A 17,478-nucleotide genomic window follows, 5' to 3' on the forward strand; every position below is an offset into this window, starting at 1 on the left:
ATTTAAGATTCACTTATACTGTTCAGTTCAGTTCAGTCGCTCAGTCATGTCCGACTTTTTGCGACCCCATGAAACGCAGCATGCCAGGCCTCCCTGTCCAAAACCAACTCCTGGAGTTCACTGAGACTCACGTCCATCGAGTCAGTGATGCCATCCAGCCATCTCATCCTCTGTCGTCCCCTTCTCCTCCTGCCCCCAATCCCTCCCAGCATCAGAGTCTTTTCCAATGAGTCAACTCTTTGCATGAGGTGGCCAAAGTACTGGAGTTTCAGCTTTAGCATCATTCCTTCCAAAGAAATCCCAGGGCTGATCTCCTTCAGAATGGACCAGTTGGATCTCCTTGCAGTCCAAGGGACTCTCAAGAGTCTTCTCCAACACCACAGTTCAAAAGCATCAATTCTTTGGCATTCAGCCTTCTTCACAGTCCAACTCTCACATCCATACATGACCACAAGAAAAACCATAGCTTTGACTAGATAAACCTAAAAGCTCATTTTTTTTTTAAATTGCTGAGTAATACTCCATTGTATGGATATACTGTATTTGTTTTTCAATTTATATGTTGATAAACATTTCATTTTTTTTTCCAGTTTTTAAGTATCACAGGCAAAGCTACTATGAAAATGTGTCTACAGATTTTTGTGTGAACATGTGTTTTACTTTCTCAAGGGTAGATATGCAGAAATGAAATGGCCAGATAAATTAATAGGTGTATGTTTAACTACCATACAATTTCCAAAGTTGCCATACCATTTTACATTCCCACCAGTAGTATATTACAGTTCTAATTCTTCTATACCCCAGATAACAATTAGTATGGTCAATTTTAATTTTGACAATTCTAATAGATAACATAGTGGTATCTCATTGTGGTTTTAACTGCATTTCCCTAATGACTAATGATGTTTATCATCTTTTAATGTGCTTATTTGCCATCTGTGTATCTTCTTTACAGTGTCTTTAACAATATTTGTTTGCTTTTTAAAAACTATTTCCTTATTGTTGAAATTTATGAGGACTTTATGAATTCTAATGTAAGTCCACTGTTATATATGTGATTTGAAAATATTTTCTCCTAACCTGTACCTTATCTTTAAGTTCTCTTAAGAGTGTCATAGTTAAAAATCTTCGCCATAGTGTCATAGTTAAAAATCTTCGCCAAACTCAAGGTCACAAAAGTTTATTCCTGTATTTTCTTTTGGTTTTATAGATTTTGGTTTTGCATTTACATCTATGAATCATTTTAAGTTACTTTTTAGTGTGGATTGATGTGTAGATCAAAGTTTTAGTTTTTGTTTTGTATAGGAGTATAGAGTTGTTCCAGCATCATTTGCCTAAAAGAATATTCTCTCCCCACTTAATTGCCTTTATAATTTTGTTGTAAATTAGTTAGTGGGGGGTCTCTTTCCAGGTTCTGCATTTTTGTTTTGTTCTTCTGTCTGACAATCTTTATGTCAGTGATACACTGTCTTGATTGCTGTAGTTGTGTGATAGGTCTTAGACACTTTAAGTATTATACTGTTCCAGCTTTATTTCTTTTTCAAAATTATTTTAGTTTTTCTGGTTCCTTTGCATTTTCATCTAAATTTTAGAATCAGTTTAACAAATTCTACAAACAAGTCTGCTGCAATATTGATTGGGATTGAATTGAAATAGATCATTTTGGAGAGGAATTGATATCTCATTAACATTAAATTATCCATTTTCCAATGAAGATGGTGTGTATCTCCATTTCTTTAGGCCTAATTTCTCTCAGCAATATTTTGAAGATTTTGCCGTACAGATCTTTCACATTTTTGTCAGTTTTATCTCCAGTTGTTACATAGTTTTAATGTTATTATGAATGGTATCTATATAAATTTTCTAATGCTGAGAAATAAATGACCATAATTTACATAATTAATAATAATAATAAGCCAAGTTAGTGTCTTAAGTGACTATCTGTTTCCACAGGTCAGGAATCTGGGCATGGGTTGGTTGAATCCGCTGCTCAGGGCTCACATGGCTAACCAGTGAGTCAGCCACAATTGCATCATCATGAGAGTCTCAGCCTGCTCTTCCAGGTTCATTCAGGTAATGACAGAGTTTAGTTCCTTACAGCTTTCAGGCTCAGTGTGGCTTCTGTCTTCTTTGAGGTTGGCAGAAGATTGTATTCAAGCTTTAAAAAAATATATTTATTTATTTATTTGGCAGGGTCTAGTTGCAGCATGGGTGGACTCTCTAATTGTGGCACTTGGGTTTAGTTGCCTGACCAAGGATCAAACCCACATCTCCTGTATTAAAAGACATATTCTTAACCACTGCATCCCTTTGTTCATGCTTTTAAAGGTCTTCTGCCTGACAAAGTCAGACCCACTGGATACTCTCCATTTTGATCAACTCGAAACAAAATGACTTGGGAATCTTAATTACATCAACAGATTTCCTTTTGCCAGAAATGTAACATAATCATGGGAGTAAATCCATCATTTTGACAAGTCTTACTCACATTCAATGGGACTAATTATACAAATCATGTACACTATGGGGAGAGAATTTTGGAGATCATTTTATAACTATACTTAACTATTGTTTTATATTTCTCATTTCTAGTATTTAGAAATACAGTTGATTTTTAAATTTAAGTGATGGATGGTGAATGTCCCTGGTTGTTTCCTGATTATATTTGGAAAAATATTCAGTCTTTAACCATTAAGCATGATGTTAGCTGCAGATTTTTTTTATAGATTTCCCTTTATCAGATTCAGGATGTAGGCTTCCATTCCTCACTTTGCTGAGAGATAATTAGGAGTAGATGTGCTTTCTTTTTGTCAGATAATCTATCTATTGAGATGATCCTTAAGGCTTTTCTTTATTAGTTTGTTAATATGGTGAATTACATAAATTGATTTTTGATTGTTAAGCCAACCTTGTATACCTGGGATAAACCTTAGTTAGTCATGATGTGATCTATCTATATTACATTTCATTTGTTAAAAGCTTGGTAGAATTTTTATATCTTGAGGGATATTGGTTGCTCTCTTAAAATGAAGAAAGTAGAGAAAACCACTAGGCCATTCAGGTATGACCTAAATCAAATCCTTTATGATTATACGGTGGAAGTGACAAATAGATTCAAGGGATTAGATCTGATAGACAGAGTGCCTGAAGAACTATGGACAGAGGTTGGTAACATTGTACAGGAGGTGGTGATCAAAACCATCCCCAAGAAAAAGAAATACAAAAAGGCAAAATAGTTGTCTGAGGAAGCCTTACAAATAGCTTATAAAAGAAGAGAAGTGAATGGCAAAGGAGAAAAGGAAAGATATACCTATCTGAAGGCAGAATTTCAAAGAATAGCATGGAGAGACAAGAAAGCCTTCCTAAGTGATCATTGCAAAAAAAAAAAAAAAATAGAGGAAAACAATAGAATGGGAAAGAATAGAGATATCTTCAAGAAAAGAGATACCAAGGGAACATTTCATGCAAAGATGGGCACAATAAAGGACATAAATGGTATGGACCTATAAGAAGCAGAAGATATCAAGAAGAGTTGGCAAGAACACAGAAGAACGATACAAAAGAGATCTTAATAAGATAACCACGATGGTGTGATCACTCTTCTATAGCCAGACATCCTGGAGTGCAAAGTCAAGTGGGCCTTAGGAAGCATCACTGAACAAAGCTAGTGGAGGTGATGGAATTTCAGTTGAGCTATTTCAAATCCTAAAATATGGTGCTGTGAAAGTTCTGTACTCAATACTCTAGGAAATTTTGAAAACTCAGCAGTGGCCACAGGACTGGAAAAGATCAATTTTAATTCCAATCCCAAATAAAGGCAATGGCAAGGAATGTTCAAACTACTATACAATTGCACTCATTTGACATGCTAGCAAAGTAATGCTCAGAATTCTCCAAGTGAGGCTTCAGTAGCAGGTGAACTGAGAACTTCCAGATGTTGAAGCTGGATTTAGAAAAGGCAGAGGAACCAGAGATCAAATTGCCAACATCCATTGGATCATAGAAAAAGCAAGAGAATTTCAGGAAATCATCTACTTCTGCTTCAGTGACTCTGTTAAACCTTTGATTGTGTGGATTACGACAGACTGTGGAAAATTCTTCAAGAGATGGGAATATCAGACCACCTTACCTGCCTCCTGAGAAATATGTATGCAGGTTAAGGAGCAGGAGTTAGAAGCAGACATGGAAAATGGCCTGGTTCCAAATTGGAAAAGGAGTACATCAAGGCCGTATATTGTGACCCTGCTTATTTAACTTATATGCAGAATACATCAGGCAAAATGCCAGGCCGGATGAAGCACAAGCTGGAATCAAGATTTCCGGGAGAAATATCAATACCCTCAGATTTTCAGATGACACGACTCTTATGGTAGAAAGTGAAGAAGAACTAAAGAGCCTCTTGATGAAAGTTAAAGAGGAGAGTGAAAAAGTTGGCTTAAGCTCAACATTCAGAAAACTAAGATCATGGCATCCGGTCCCATCACTTCATGAGAAATAGATGGGGAAACAGTGGAAACAGTGGCTGACTTTATTTTGGGGGCCTCCAAAATCACTGCAGATGGTTTCTGCAGCCATGAAATTAAAAGATGCTTACTCCTTGGAAGGAAAGTTATGACCAACCTAGACAGCATATTAAAAAGCAGAGACATTACTTTGTCAACAGAGGTCCATCTAGTCAAGGCTATGGTTTTTCCAGTGGTCATGTATAGATGAGAGAGTTGGACTGTGAAGAAAGCTGAGTGCTGAAGAATTGATGCTTTGGAACTGTGGTGGTGGAGAAGACTCTTGAGAGTCCCTTGGACTGCAAGGAGATCCAACCAGTCCATCCTAAAGGTGATCAGTCCTGGGTGTTCATTGGAAGGACTGATGTTGAAGCTGAAAGTCCAATACTTTGGCCGCCTGATGCGAAGAGCTGACTCATTTGAAAAGACCCTGATGTTGGAAAAGATTGAGGGTAAGAGGAGAAGGGGACGACAGAGGATGAGATGGTTGGATGGCATCACCGACTCGATGGACATGGGTTTGGGTGGACTCTGGGAGTTGGTGATGGACAGGGAGGCCTGGTGTGCTGTGATTCATGGTCTCAAAGAGTTGGACACGACTGAGCAACTGAACTGAAAGAGAAACTAAAGAGCCTCTTGAGGAAGGTGAAAGAGGAGAGTAAAAAAGTTGGCTTAAAACTCAACATTCCCATCACTTAATGGCAAATAGATGGGGAAACAATGGAAGCAGTGAGAGACTTTATTTCTGGGGCTCCAAAATCACTTCAGATGGTGACAGCAGCTGTGAAATTAAAAGGCTCTTGCTCCTTGGAAGAAAAGTTATGACCAGGCTAGACAGCATTTTAAAAACAAGAGACATTACTTTGCCAACAAAGGTCCATTTAGTCAAGGCTGTGGTTTTTCCAGTAGTCATGTGTGAATGTGAGAGTTGGACCATAAAACAGGCTGAATGCTGAAGAATTGATGCTTTTGAACTGTGGTGCTGGAGAAGACTCTTGACAGTCCCTTGGGCTGGGAGGAGATCAAACCAGTCAATCCTAAACAAAATCAGACCTCAATATTCATTGGAAGGACTGATGCTGAAGCTTAAGCTCCAATACTTTGGCCACCTGATGCGAAGAGCTGAAAGTGAAAGTGCAAATTGTTCAGTCATGTCCAACTCTTTGCAACCCAATAGACTATACAGTCCATGGAATTCTCCGGGCCAGAATACTATAGTGGGTAGCCTTTCCCTTCCCCAGGGGATCTTCCCAACCCAGGGATCGAACCAAGGTCTTCTGCATTGCAGGCGGATTTTTTTTACCAGCTAAGCCACAAGGGATGTGAAGAGCTAACTATTAGAAAAGACCCATAAGCTGGGAAAGATTGAAGGCAGAAGGAGGAGGGGATGACAGAGGACAAGATGGTTGAATGTCATCACTGATTCAATGGACATGAGTCTGAGCAAGCTCCAGGAGTTGATGAAGGACAGGGAAGCCTGACATGCTGCAGCCCATGGCGTCACAAAGAGTCGGACATGACTGAGCAACTTTTTGTGTAATGACTTTGGTTTTTGTATTATGGATTTCAATAAATAAATGACATATTTTCATATTTTGAGAATAAAGCAAAAGATACAGCAAAATTTATGGTCTCCACAAAAACATGTATTTTGACACCAGCTGTTCTTTGCTGTTGTCTTTTCCCTATGACAGTGGAGATAGCATGCAAAGAAAGCCATGAAGCTTTTGTAAACTTGGAAAGGTTATTGACTTTTGACAAGTTTAATACACTTTTTATAGTCAACAAAGGAATTGTTAATTCCTTTTACAAACATCAGCCTTCACATTTTCTACACTGTCACATATAAGACTCTGATAACTTTGTAATAAAAACATTATCTCAACTTTAGGGCTTCCCTCATAGCTCAGTCGTGAAAGAGTCTGCAATGCAAGAGACCCAGGTTCGATTCCTGGGTGGGGAAGATCCCCTGGAGAAGGAAATGGCAACCCACTCCAGTATTCTTGCCTGGAGAATCTCATGGATGGAGGAGCCTGGCCAGCTACGGTCTATGGGGTTGCAAGAGTTGGACACAACTGAGTGACTAAGCACACACAGCACACATCTCAACTTTGCAGATGAGAAAATTACTAGGTCACAGACCGAATAATTAGTAGAGTCAGAACTCACTCCTATGACTTTTAATTTCATAGTGCTATTTTCACTTTACATAATGTTTCTGTATTTTTAGAGAGGACATACTATTTCCATACTATTGGTAGTTGACAAGGCTTATGGAATAGTGTAGAAATATTTGCTTGATCAAAGGCCTCAGAAATATGAAACATTCAGAAAGGCATTTCACACCACTTAGACCTGTGATTTAGTTAGTTTGGAATTTTTTATTGTTTATACAACATTGTGAGCTAGAATTCTTCTGTATTTGTAAAGGGATGATTGTCGATGAATGTTGGTCCTTGAAGTGAATATACACAGATCATTTCTATAACCCTTCTTGGCACGTTTCCCTGAATTCTGAATCTAGCACTCCATACAACTCTTGGGTTATTCAGACCTCTCCACAGATGTACTGATCAGCTACCAGATAATACCTGCTTTTTTTACCCGTGTCAAGTAGGATATATTTTGACTTCAAGTGACAGGGTGCTCAATAAAGAGTGACTTAATAATAGATATTTATCATCTCCCATGACAGGAAAGTAGTTCTAGGGTTGGCTAACTGTAGGTCACTGTGTCCTCAGGGTTTCACACGTTTCATCTTTCCAGTCATCTGGCATCAGAGGCTTGGGGTTTATTGTTCCCTAGTTCCCAAAGATGGCATCAGAGTCTCACATAATTTCATCCAAAATTAGGAATAAGGCAAGTTTCTCCTGACATGTTTTTTCTTTAAATCAAGGAAGAAAACCTTATCCAGAAGCTGACCTCATAGACATCCTATCAATGTATTGGCTAGAACTAGGTCATCTGCCCCCCACTAAACCTATTACTCAAAGGAAAATTTGATTAGATTAATTGTGATTCATCTCCTGCAGCTGAGTCCACTGTTCTGCCTACTTTGCTACTAAAATTGGGGTTATGTCAGAAAGGAGTAAAAGCTAGGATGGAAATTCAACAAGTAGTATCTGACATTATTTGAAGTCTTATTTTGCTCAGAATCCTAAATGATATTTAATGTAAACCGAGAAAGAAATTCACACTCATCTATGAATAAATTTGATAGCCTACTTATTTTCATAAATATAATCTTCACAACTTATCTTAACAATAAATATTTTTCATGTCTACATCATACATACTTGTGATTCTCTCTAATATAATATTTTTAAATGACTATGAATTCAGTATATCCTTCTATGTACACTGACTTATTCTTCAACTTCTTGCACTAATTACTGCCTATGGCATTCATTTTTTGGGTTTTACAGTTTAGTATGTAGTTGTCCAGAGTTCACAAATAAGTGCATTTGTTACATTTGTCTGTTCTTGGAACTATATACACTTACATACATGGCTTGTATTACAGTTCTGAAATATTGAATTTTATAGCCTAGTTTTTTTCCTTAAAGTAATGTGATTTTTTAGGAATTTTCCAAATTACCATTAAAAATCTATATGGGATGATGTGGGATGAGGAATGATTGGCAGATATATTAATAGGCACTAAAGATCTATCATAGTTAACCTATAATTGATACTGTTTAATGTGAGTCATTCATTACAAATTTTATTATATAAACTTCAAATTTGTCTTAGAAGGAGCAAAGGAATCTAGTACCTCTCTGGGTAATTTTGATAAAAAAAACAAGAACAAACGCTGTATATTAATAAAATAGCTGTTTTTCCTACATTAAACACCAGAAATGATACTTTCCTTATAAGGTTGCTAAGAAGATCAATGGTAATTGTATAGTTAAATTAAGGGTTAATTAAAGGTTAAAATAAGGGAACTATGATAATTATAAGTTTCAAGCTGTAATACATAAAATATGAAAAGAAAAAATTTTTTTTTAAGTTTTGTAGTTCTACTACATACAAATATTATTAACACTGAGAAGAACATTGGAATGGATCCCTCCACCCCATCCGGAAGAGGTGTATATCCACATAATCCATATGTATGCTTAGTCACTCAATCATGTTCAACTCATTGTGACCCCATGGACTGCAGCCCGCCAGGCTCCTATGTCCATGGGATTCTCTAGGCAAGAATACTGGAGTGGATTGCCATGCCCTTCTCCAGGGGATCTTCCCAACGCAGGGATTGAATCCAGGTCTCTTGCATTGCAGGTGGATTCTTTACTGTCTGAGCCACAAGGAAGCCCACATAATCCATATAACTTGCAAAATATATGGTAAACAAAATTTAAAGTGTAAGATCAAGTGCAGTGAAAAAAAAAAATTGTACTTGATGCCAGATCATTTCTGGAAGTGGAGGCATTTTTTTTTTTCAGTTGTGAGCCAAACTCATTGCTCCCAAAGACAAACTTAATTTGTCCATTATTTTGGCTTTTTTTAAAAAACTAACCAATTCATTGAAAATGTGGAAATCTAGGCTTAGAAGAAGCCATTAAATTTTTAGAACACCCATTATTGTGAGAGCACAATACTAACAGCATAACTAAATTTAGAAAATAGAAAACACTAGTATTTATCATCATAAACAGTAACCTGTGTATACCAATTCTGGTAAGCAGAAATAAAAGAGAAGAAAAAAGGATGCCAGACTAGGATGGTAATTTATGTGTTATTGCTACGAGGAATCCTACCTCCCTCACTTTTCTATTATTTTCTCTTTCCCTGTGCTGTTTCTCAGCCTGATTCCTACAGTTAAGGCAAGAACTCTACTCTCCTAGTTATTTTTAATGATTTTTGTCCTCTGCCAGTTTTCATTCAGCCATATATTCTCATCTCTTCCCAAACTCTTGATCCTTATCCATAAAAAATGAGAGAAATAAAGTTTATTAGTATATTACTGTACTTATCAAAATGTTTGATATGACAGGCATTGATAAAAGTTTTTGATAATAAAAAACTTTAAAGAATTTAAAGTGCTTCATGTAAACCACAAAAATAGCCACAGATTTCCTCTTGAAATCATATTTTTAGGATTTATGAGAAAATCATGGTGAAAATTACTTTTAAAGAAAAGTCATTTGGGGGATTTTCTGGCAATTCAGTGGTTAGGGCTCAGTGCTTTTACTGCAGACAGCATGAGTTCGATTCCTGGTGAAGGAACAAAGATCTCTAAAGGCGTGCAGTTAGGCAAAACAAACAAAACTAATTTTACTATTAGAATTCATATAACATATCAACTCAAGATGTTGTATCTTCTTCCTCTTCCTTCCCTTTCTTCCACAACTCAATTTTAGTCAATAATGTTATCTTCCCGCATTGTTTCCCATTGTAATACTTAATATGCTTTACTTATATTTGATTTCATCTTTATTCTTGCGTTCTCACTTGTACAAATGGATGAGTCATAGAGCATTTTTTACTTTTCTATATTTTATCTCTCTTTTAATTTTATCATTCATAAATAGAATATCCTACCATGTATCCCTTATCTCAATGTTTGTTTTCATTTTAGATTTTCATGGATTAAAAATTGAATGCTCACTGCTAAAGGTTCTACAGCCATATCTTGGTTTCTTTACGTAGTTTCAGACCAAAAGTCTGATGCTCTTTTTCTTTCCATTGTAAGTTTTTGTCTGGTTGCTGAAAGAGTCTTTATCACCAAAATCTAGTAAACTTCCCAAGGTAAATATCATGTTGACTATTCTGTATCAGATTTTTTGCAGTATGATGTGTTGTTTCAAAATGTAGATTCAATTATTTTCTGTTTTGAATTATAATTTATTTATTCTGTTTGATTGTTCTTTGGAGATTCCATTTATGCAAGTATTGAGTCTCTTTTGCCTGATTTATATATTTATTTTCCATTATTTTCTTGACTTTTTTTATTTCTGATATTTATCTTCTATAGCACTTATTATGTTTTTCATGATATATTAATTTCCTAAGGTTGCTGTAACAGATCACTGCAAATATGGTATCTCAAAACAACAGAAATTTATTCACTTACAGTTCTGGAGGCCAGAAATCTGAATTCAAAGTGTCAGAAGAGTCATCCTCCCTCTGACATTTCCGGGAGAATTCTTCCTTGCCTCTTCCTAGCTTCTGGTAGCACCCAGAAATCATTGCCAGTTTTAACTTTTATCTGTATCACATTCATCTCTGTTTCTGTTTTCTCATGACCATTGTATTTGTCTTTGTGTTCTCTCCTTTCCTTATTAAGTATATAAGGCATGAGATTTAGGGCCCACTCTAATCCAATGTGATATCATTTCAAAACCTTTAACTCATTACTTTGCAAAGATCTTTTTTCTAACTAAATAAGGTCACATTCACAGATACCAGAGTTTAGAACTTGAATATGTCTTTTAGGTGGGACACAGTTCGACCCCTTATACATGGTGTCTATGTTCCTTGTTTTCCCAATTTAAATAAGAATTTTTTGCTTGGAAATAATTTCTGATGTAAAGAAAATTTTAATGAGGGTACCCCAAAATTCCATATAGCCTTTACCCAGATTCCCAACATTTTGTGCTGTTTACTTCTTTATTCACTTAACATAATCCGATCTAATCCATCTATCTAATCTGTGGCATTATATCTATTTGTATATCTGTTAATATAGATAGATACATATTTTTTTTCTGAACCATCTGAGACTGAGTTGCACAAATCATATATCTGTACTCATAAATACTACTTTTTGTATTTCCTAAGAAAAATGATCTCTTATATGGTGTGATCATCACTTTCAGGAAATTTACCATTGACACAATACTTTGCCAATTTTGTCAGTAGATCAAATAATATTCTTTATAACATTTTTTTTCTCTAGTTCAGGCCTATGTGTTATCTTTCATTGTCATATATCTTTAGTTTCCTTTAACCTGAAATAACTTCTTAGCTTTTCTCACTTTTTCATGACTTTGATATTTTTAATATGCAGTCATGTTTTTTATTTTTTATTTTTTTTTATTTTATTATTTTTTTAAATTTTATTTTATTTTTAAACTTTACATAATTGTATTAGTTTGCAGGCATGTTTTTTAAAAAGGAAATATCCCTCTCATTGTGATTTTTCTGATGTTTCCTTATGATTAGATTTGAGTTAAGCATCACAAGTTGGAGACAGAAATGATGTCCTGTCTTGAGAACATCACTTTGGGATGGCACTCATGGCATATCTGCCCCTCATTGCTATATTGATTTTGATCATTTGGTCAAGGTACTGTTCAGTTTACCCACCATATATTTGCTCTTTCCCTCTTACAATCTTTATTAGTACAGTTGAATTATTTTTATTTTCCTACTCCAATTTTCTCTCCACCTTTATCAGTCAGAAAAGTTCTCCCTCATTCATTCATTCATTCATCTACCTGCGCAAGCCATTCATTATCAAAGTGACCTCATAAATTCCTATTTTTAATTTAAACTTTTTATCTCTCTATACTGAATTTGAGTACCCATATTATACCAGATTTGGCCCAGTGGGAGTTCCTGTTGCTGTTCATCAGAGTTCCTTAGCTCCATTGTCCTTTTAACATGTCCCAGTCAGTTATTTTTAACATTTTCTTACTTTGTGGCTTAATATGTTCTGGGATCACTTTGCAAACCCTGTCCCACCATTGAATCATCCATTTCTCTGAGGAAACTTGGTCATTTTAGTGGAAAATGCAATTAGAAGTCAAAATGTAGATTTCAATGTGCTCATTGCTCCTGGAGTATTTATCTTTGCCTGTAGGCCCTTTCAGCAGAGTTAAGAAACATGTGTGTGTGTGTGTGTGTGTGTATGTGTGCGTGCACACAGTGTACATATATGCTTATATAATCTACTATACATACGTGATCTATATAATATTTATGTATAATGTATTATATAATCTAATCATCTACCTATGAAGATACCAGAAATCACTATTCTTACAGATACCTTGAAATCCAGTTCATCTCCATAGAGTTTTCCTTGCCCTGCCTCATCCTATGTTTGTATCTCCCTTCTTCCATAGTGAGAATCCTGGTTCTTAACAACATGAAAACATTCAAAGCATTTATTTAATTTCCTCAACCCAACAATATACCTAAGATAATTTCAGAGTTGTTTCATCCATACTACTATAAAACTGCCTACAAAAAAAATTCAGGTTTGTTTGTTTGTTTGTTTGTTTGTTTTGCCATTTCTTCCCATCTCTTCCCTCCTCCCTCTGACTGAAGAGATATAGTTAAATACCATGTTTAAAAATTGTTTGAGGATAACAAGATGGTGGAGGAGTAGGTGGATGTGGAGTACATCTCTCTCCACGGATACATCAGGAACACACCTTCAGACACAGAAGTGCATGCAGAACACCAGCTGAGAGCAGACAGGAGTACTGACTGGTGGAAAAGAATATATAGAACCACGCAGAACTCGGTAGGATAAAGGAACTAGGGGGAAAAACAGGAGTGTTAATAGGACTGGACCTGCCCTCAGCGGGTGGGGGAACTGAAGCAGGGTTTGATTCCCACATTGGAGCAATTGTCTGGGTCAGAGGAGAAACATTTAAGGCTGAGAGTGAAGCAGCTGATCTGTGGCAGCCTGAATGGGATGAGCATCAGACAGTTTTTGCCACAGCCATATGTACCCCGGACAGGGACACAGGTCCCCTGGAAGGTGCAGTGGCTGGGAACTGGAGTTTAGGGATTGTGGGGCAATCCCAGGGTGAGGGCTGCTGTTGACTGGAGAGACAGATCAAGGGGGTGTGAGGGAGGAGATTGTGGTGGGAAATGCCTGTGAAGGAAAGCCAGGCAGCCATGGAAGCAAGGGGATACTTGCCACAGGCAAAAAGTCTTGTGTCTGCACACAGCGACGCTTTGGTCATGTCCAACTCTTTGCGACCCTGTGGACTGTGGCCTGCCAGGCTTCTCTGTCAGGGGGTTCTCCAGGCAAGAATACTGGAATGTATTGGCCAATACTGGTTACCATACCCTTCTAGAGCACTTTATTCCCTACTACCCTAGCTGCCAAATCCCCTGATTACCTGGTGCTGCCAGAACCCCCGTGACCCAAGCAGCTGCACCACCTCTGCACCTGGCCCTCACAGGGGCAAACCCAAGTCTTCCAGGACAGCCTCAGAAGCAAATCCCAGTGGAAGAACCACATGCAGATGTGGAAATAAAACTACATGAAACCCAGGGGCAGTGTGGCTAAGGAAGAAGACCCCAAAACTTCCCACCGGCTGTACAAGCTCCAGATTAAATCCACAAAATCAACTAGGCAAAGTCTGTGTCTATGGAATATATAAAAAGACATTGAGAGCTCCCACAAAAGAAAACGCACTAGTTCTGATAGCTATGGACATTGGAAGCAAGAACACACAGGAGTAGGACCAGATTAGAGTCTGAGCTGCCCCCACAGCAGGTACAGAGACCAGCACAGTGTTGCAGGGCATCCTAGGGAGGCGAGGTAGACTGTGAGTCCCAGGGAGGGAAAGGACTCTGACAGCAGTGACTCAAGAAAAACATTTCTTTTTCTTATGTTTTGACTTGTTATGTAGATTCTTTAGGATTTTTTCTTTTTTTTTTCCCCCTTGTGTTGTACTTGTCAATTTTATTGGCACTATGAAATCTAATTAAGCTTTAGAGCTTTTTTTTGCCCTTCTCAGCCAAATTTTTTGTTTTTTAACTATTGTTATAAACCTCTGCCTCTACATTGGGCTTTTGCAGTTCTGTGGAGTTTTACTTTTTTTTTTTTTTTTATCTTTTTTTAATTTTAATTTTTTAAACCTATAGTTTTTTTCTACATTCATTCCTTTGTTTGCTTTTCCTACTGTTGTTGTCCCCTTGCAGTTAATCTTTACTGTATATAAATCTTCTTCATCTACCTCTATCTAATTTTGCCTATCTATTCTTTCTTTTATTTCTTTCCTTTCCTCTCAACATATTTGTTAGTTTCATTTTCATTTCTTTATTCCCCACTTGGCACTTTGCTTTAGTTTTGTTTTCCATTTTGTACTTTAGTTAGTTTTGTTCTTAACTTTTAGACATAATTTTTGGTTTCCTTTGTTCAACGGGTCAATCTACTGTACTTTATTTTTGTTGGATTGTTTTGATTTTGCTTATGGGTGTATCAGATCAGATCATTTCAGATCAGTCGCTCAGTCATGTCCGATTCTTTGGGACCCCATGAATCACACCACGCCTGGCCTCCCTGTCCATCACCAACTCCCAGAGTTCACTCAGACTCACGTCCATCGAGTCAGTGATGCCATCCAGCCATCTCATCCTCTGTTGTCGCCTTCTCCTCTTGCCCCCAATCCCTCCCAGCATCAGAGTCTTTTCCAATGAGTCAGCTCTTCGAAAGAGGTGGCCAAAGTACTGGAGTTTCTGCTTTAGCATCATTCCTTCCAAAGAAATCCCAGGGCTGATCTCCTTCAGAATGGACCGGTTGGATCTCCTTGCAGTCCAAGGGACTCTCAAGACTCTTCTCCAACACCACAGCTCAAAAGCATCAATTCTTTGGTGATCAGCCTTCTTCACAGTCCAACTCTCACATCCATACATGACCACAGGAAAAACCATAGCCTTGACTATACGAACCTTTGTTGGCAAAGTAATGTCTCTGCTTTTCAATATGCTATCTAGGTTGGTCATAACTTTCCTTCCAAGGAGTAAGTGTCTTTTAATTTCATGGCTGCAATCACCATCTGCAGTGATTTTGGAGCCCCCCAAAATAAAGTCTGACACTGTTTCCACTGTTTCCCCATCTATTTCCCATGAAGTGGTGGGACCGGATGCCATGATCTTCGTTTTCTGAACGTTGAGCTTTAAGCCAACTTTTTCACTCTCCACTTTCACTTTCATCAAGAGGCTTTTGAGTTCCTCTTCACTTTCTGCCATAAGGGTCGTGTCATCTGCATATCTGAGGTTATTGATATTTCTCCCGGCAATCTTGATTCCAGCTTGTGTTTCTTCCAGCCCAGCGTTTCTCATGATGTACTCTGCATATAAGTTAAATAAGCAGGGTGACAATATACAGCCTTGACGAACTCCTTTTCCTATTTGGAACCAGTCTGTTGTTCCATGTCCAGTTCTAACTGTTGCTTCCTGACCTGCATACAAATTTCTCAAGAGGCAGATCAGGTGGTCTGGTATTCCCATCTCTTTCAGAATTCTCCACAGTTTATTGTGATCCACACAGTCAAAGGCTTTGGCATAGTCTTTAAAGCAGAAACAGATGTTTTTCTGGAACTCTCTTGCTTTTTCCATGATCCAGCAGATGTTGGTAATTTGATCTCTGGTTCCTCTGCCTTTTCTAAAACCAGCTTGAACATCAGGAAGTTAATGGTTCACGTATTGCTGAAGCCTGGCTTGGAGAATTTTGAGCATTACTTTACTAGCGTGTGAGATGAGTGCAATTGTGCGGTAGTTTGAGCATTCTTTGGCATTGTCTTTCTTTGGGATTGGAATGAAAACGGACCTTTTCCAGTCCTGTGGCCACTGCTGAGTCTTCCAAATTTGCTGGCATATTGAGTGCAGCACTTTCACAGCATCATCTTTCAGGATTTGGAATAGCTCAACTGGAATTCCATCACCTCCACTAGCTTTGTTCATGGTGATGCTTTCTAAGGCCCACTTGATTTCACATTCCAGGATGTCTGGCTCTAGGTGAGTGATCACACCATAGTGATTATCTGGGTCGTGAAGATCTTTTTTGTACAGTTCTTCTGTGTATTCTTGCCATCTCTTCTTAATATCTTCTGCTTCTGTTAGGTCCATACCATTTCTGTCCTTTATCGAGCCCATCTTTGCATGAAATGTTCCTTTGGTATCTCTGATTTTCTTGAAGAGAAAATCTCTAGTCTTTCCCATTTTGTTGTTTTCCTCCATTTCTTTGCATTGATCGTTGAAGAAGGCTTTCTTATCTCTTCTTGCTATTCTTTGGAACTCTGCATTCAGATGTTTATATCTTTCATTTTCTCCTTTGCTTTTGGTGTATATGTATATATCCAGTCACACTTTTTATTGTTATAAACCTCGGTCTCTACATTGCACTTTTTCAGTTCTCTGGAGTTTTCTTTTTTCTTTCTTCCATTTTTTTTTTCTTTTCTCTTTTTTAAAATTTTAATGTTTAATTTTTTAAACCTATTATATTTTTACTACATTTGTTTCTTTGTTTGCTTTTCCTACTGTTCTTTTCCCCTTTCAGTTAATCTTTACTGTAGATAAATCTTCTTCATCTACCTCTATTTAGCTTTGCATATCAGTTCTCTCTTTTTTTTCTTTCCTCTCAACATATTTGCTAGTTCTGTTTTCATTGCTTTATTCCCCACTTGGCACCTTGCTTTAGTTTTGCTTTCCAATTTCTGCTTTAGTTAGTATTTTTCTTAACTGGTAGATATAACTTTTGATTTCCTTTGTTGTCTGGGTCAAACTACTGAACTTTATTTTTGATGGACTGTTTTTATTTCGCTTATGGGTGTATATGTATACGTGTATATTACATTATTTTAATTATTATTTGCCTGATTTTGTAACCACAATTAGTCTGGGGTCCATCTTTGGTTTCTCATTTTCGGGTATTTGTTTTAATCTCACTTAATGCCATAAGAAACCACTTGTGGAATCTTCGTTCCTCACCAGAGATCAAGCCCTGAGCCTTTGGACTGGGGGCACTGACTCCAAGACCCGAGATTACCAGAGAATTAACCCTAGGGAGTATCAAATAGTGAGAGCTCACACAAAGGAAACCACTTGAATACAGGACTGGGCATAACCCAACCACCAGTAGCACCCTGTGCAGGACGTCTCATTTAAACAACAAACAAAACAAAAACACAAAGCCAGTCATCAGCAGGTAGGATTACCACCTCACTCAGTCTTGCCCATCAGAGGAAAAACAAACAAACAAACAAAAACTCAGCACAGT

Source organism: Bubalus bubalis, chromosome 16, assembly GCF_019923935.1.
Source record: "Bubalus bubalis isolate 160015118507 breed Murrah chromosome 16, NDDB_SH_1, whole genome shotgun sequence".
In the NCBI taxonomy this organism is placed as follows: domain Eukaryota; kingdom Metazoa; phylum Chordata; class Mammalia; order Artiodactyla; family Bovidae; genus Bubalus; species Bubalus bubalis.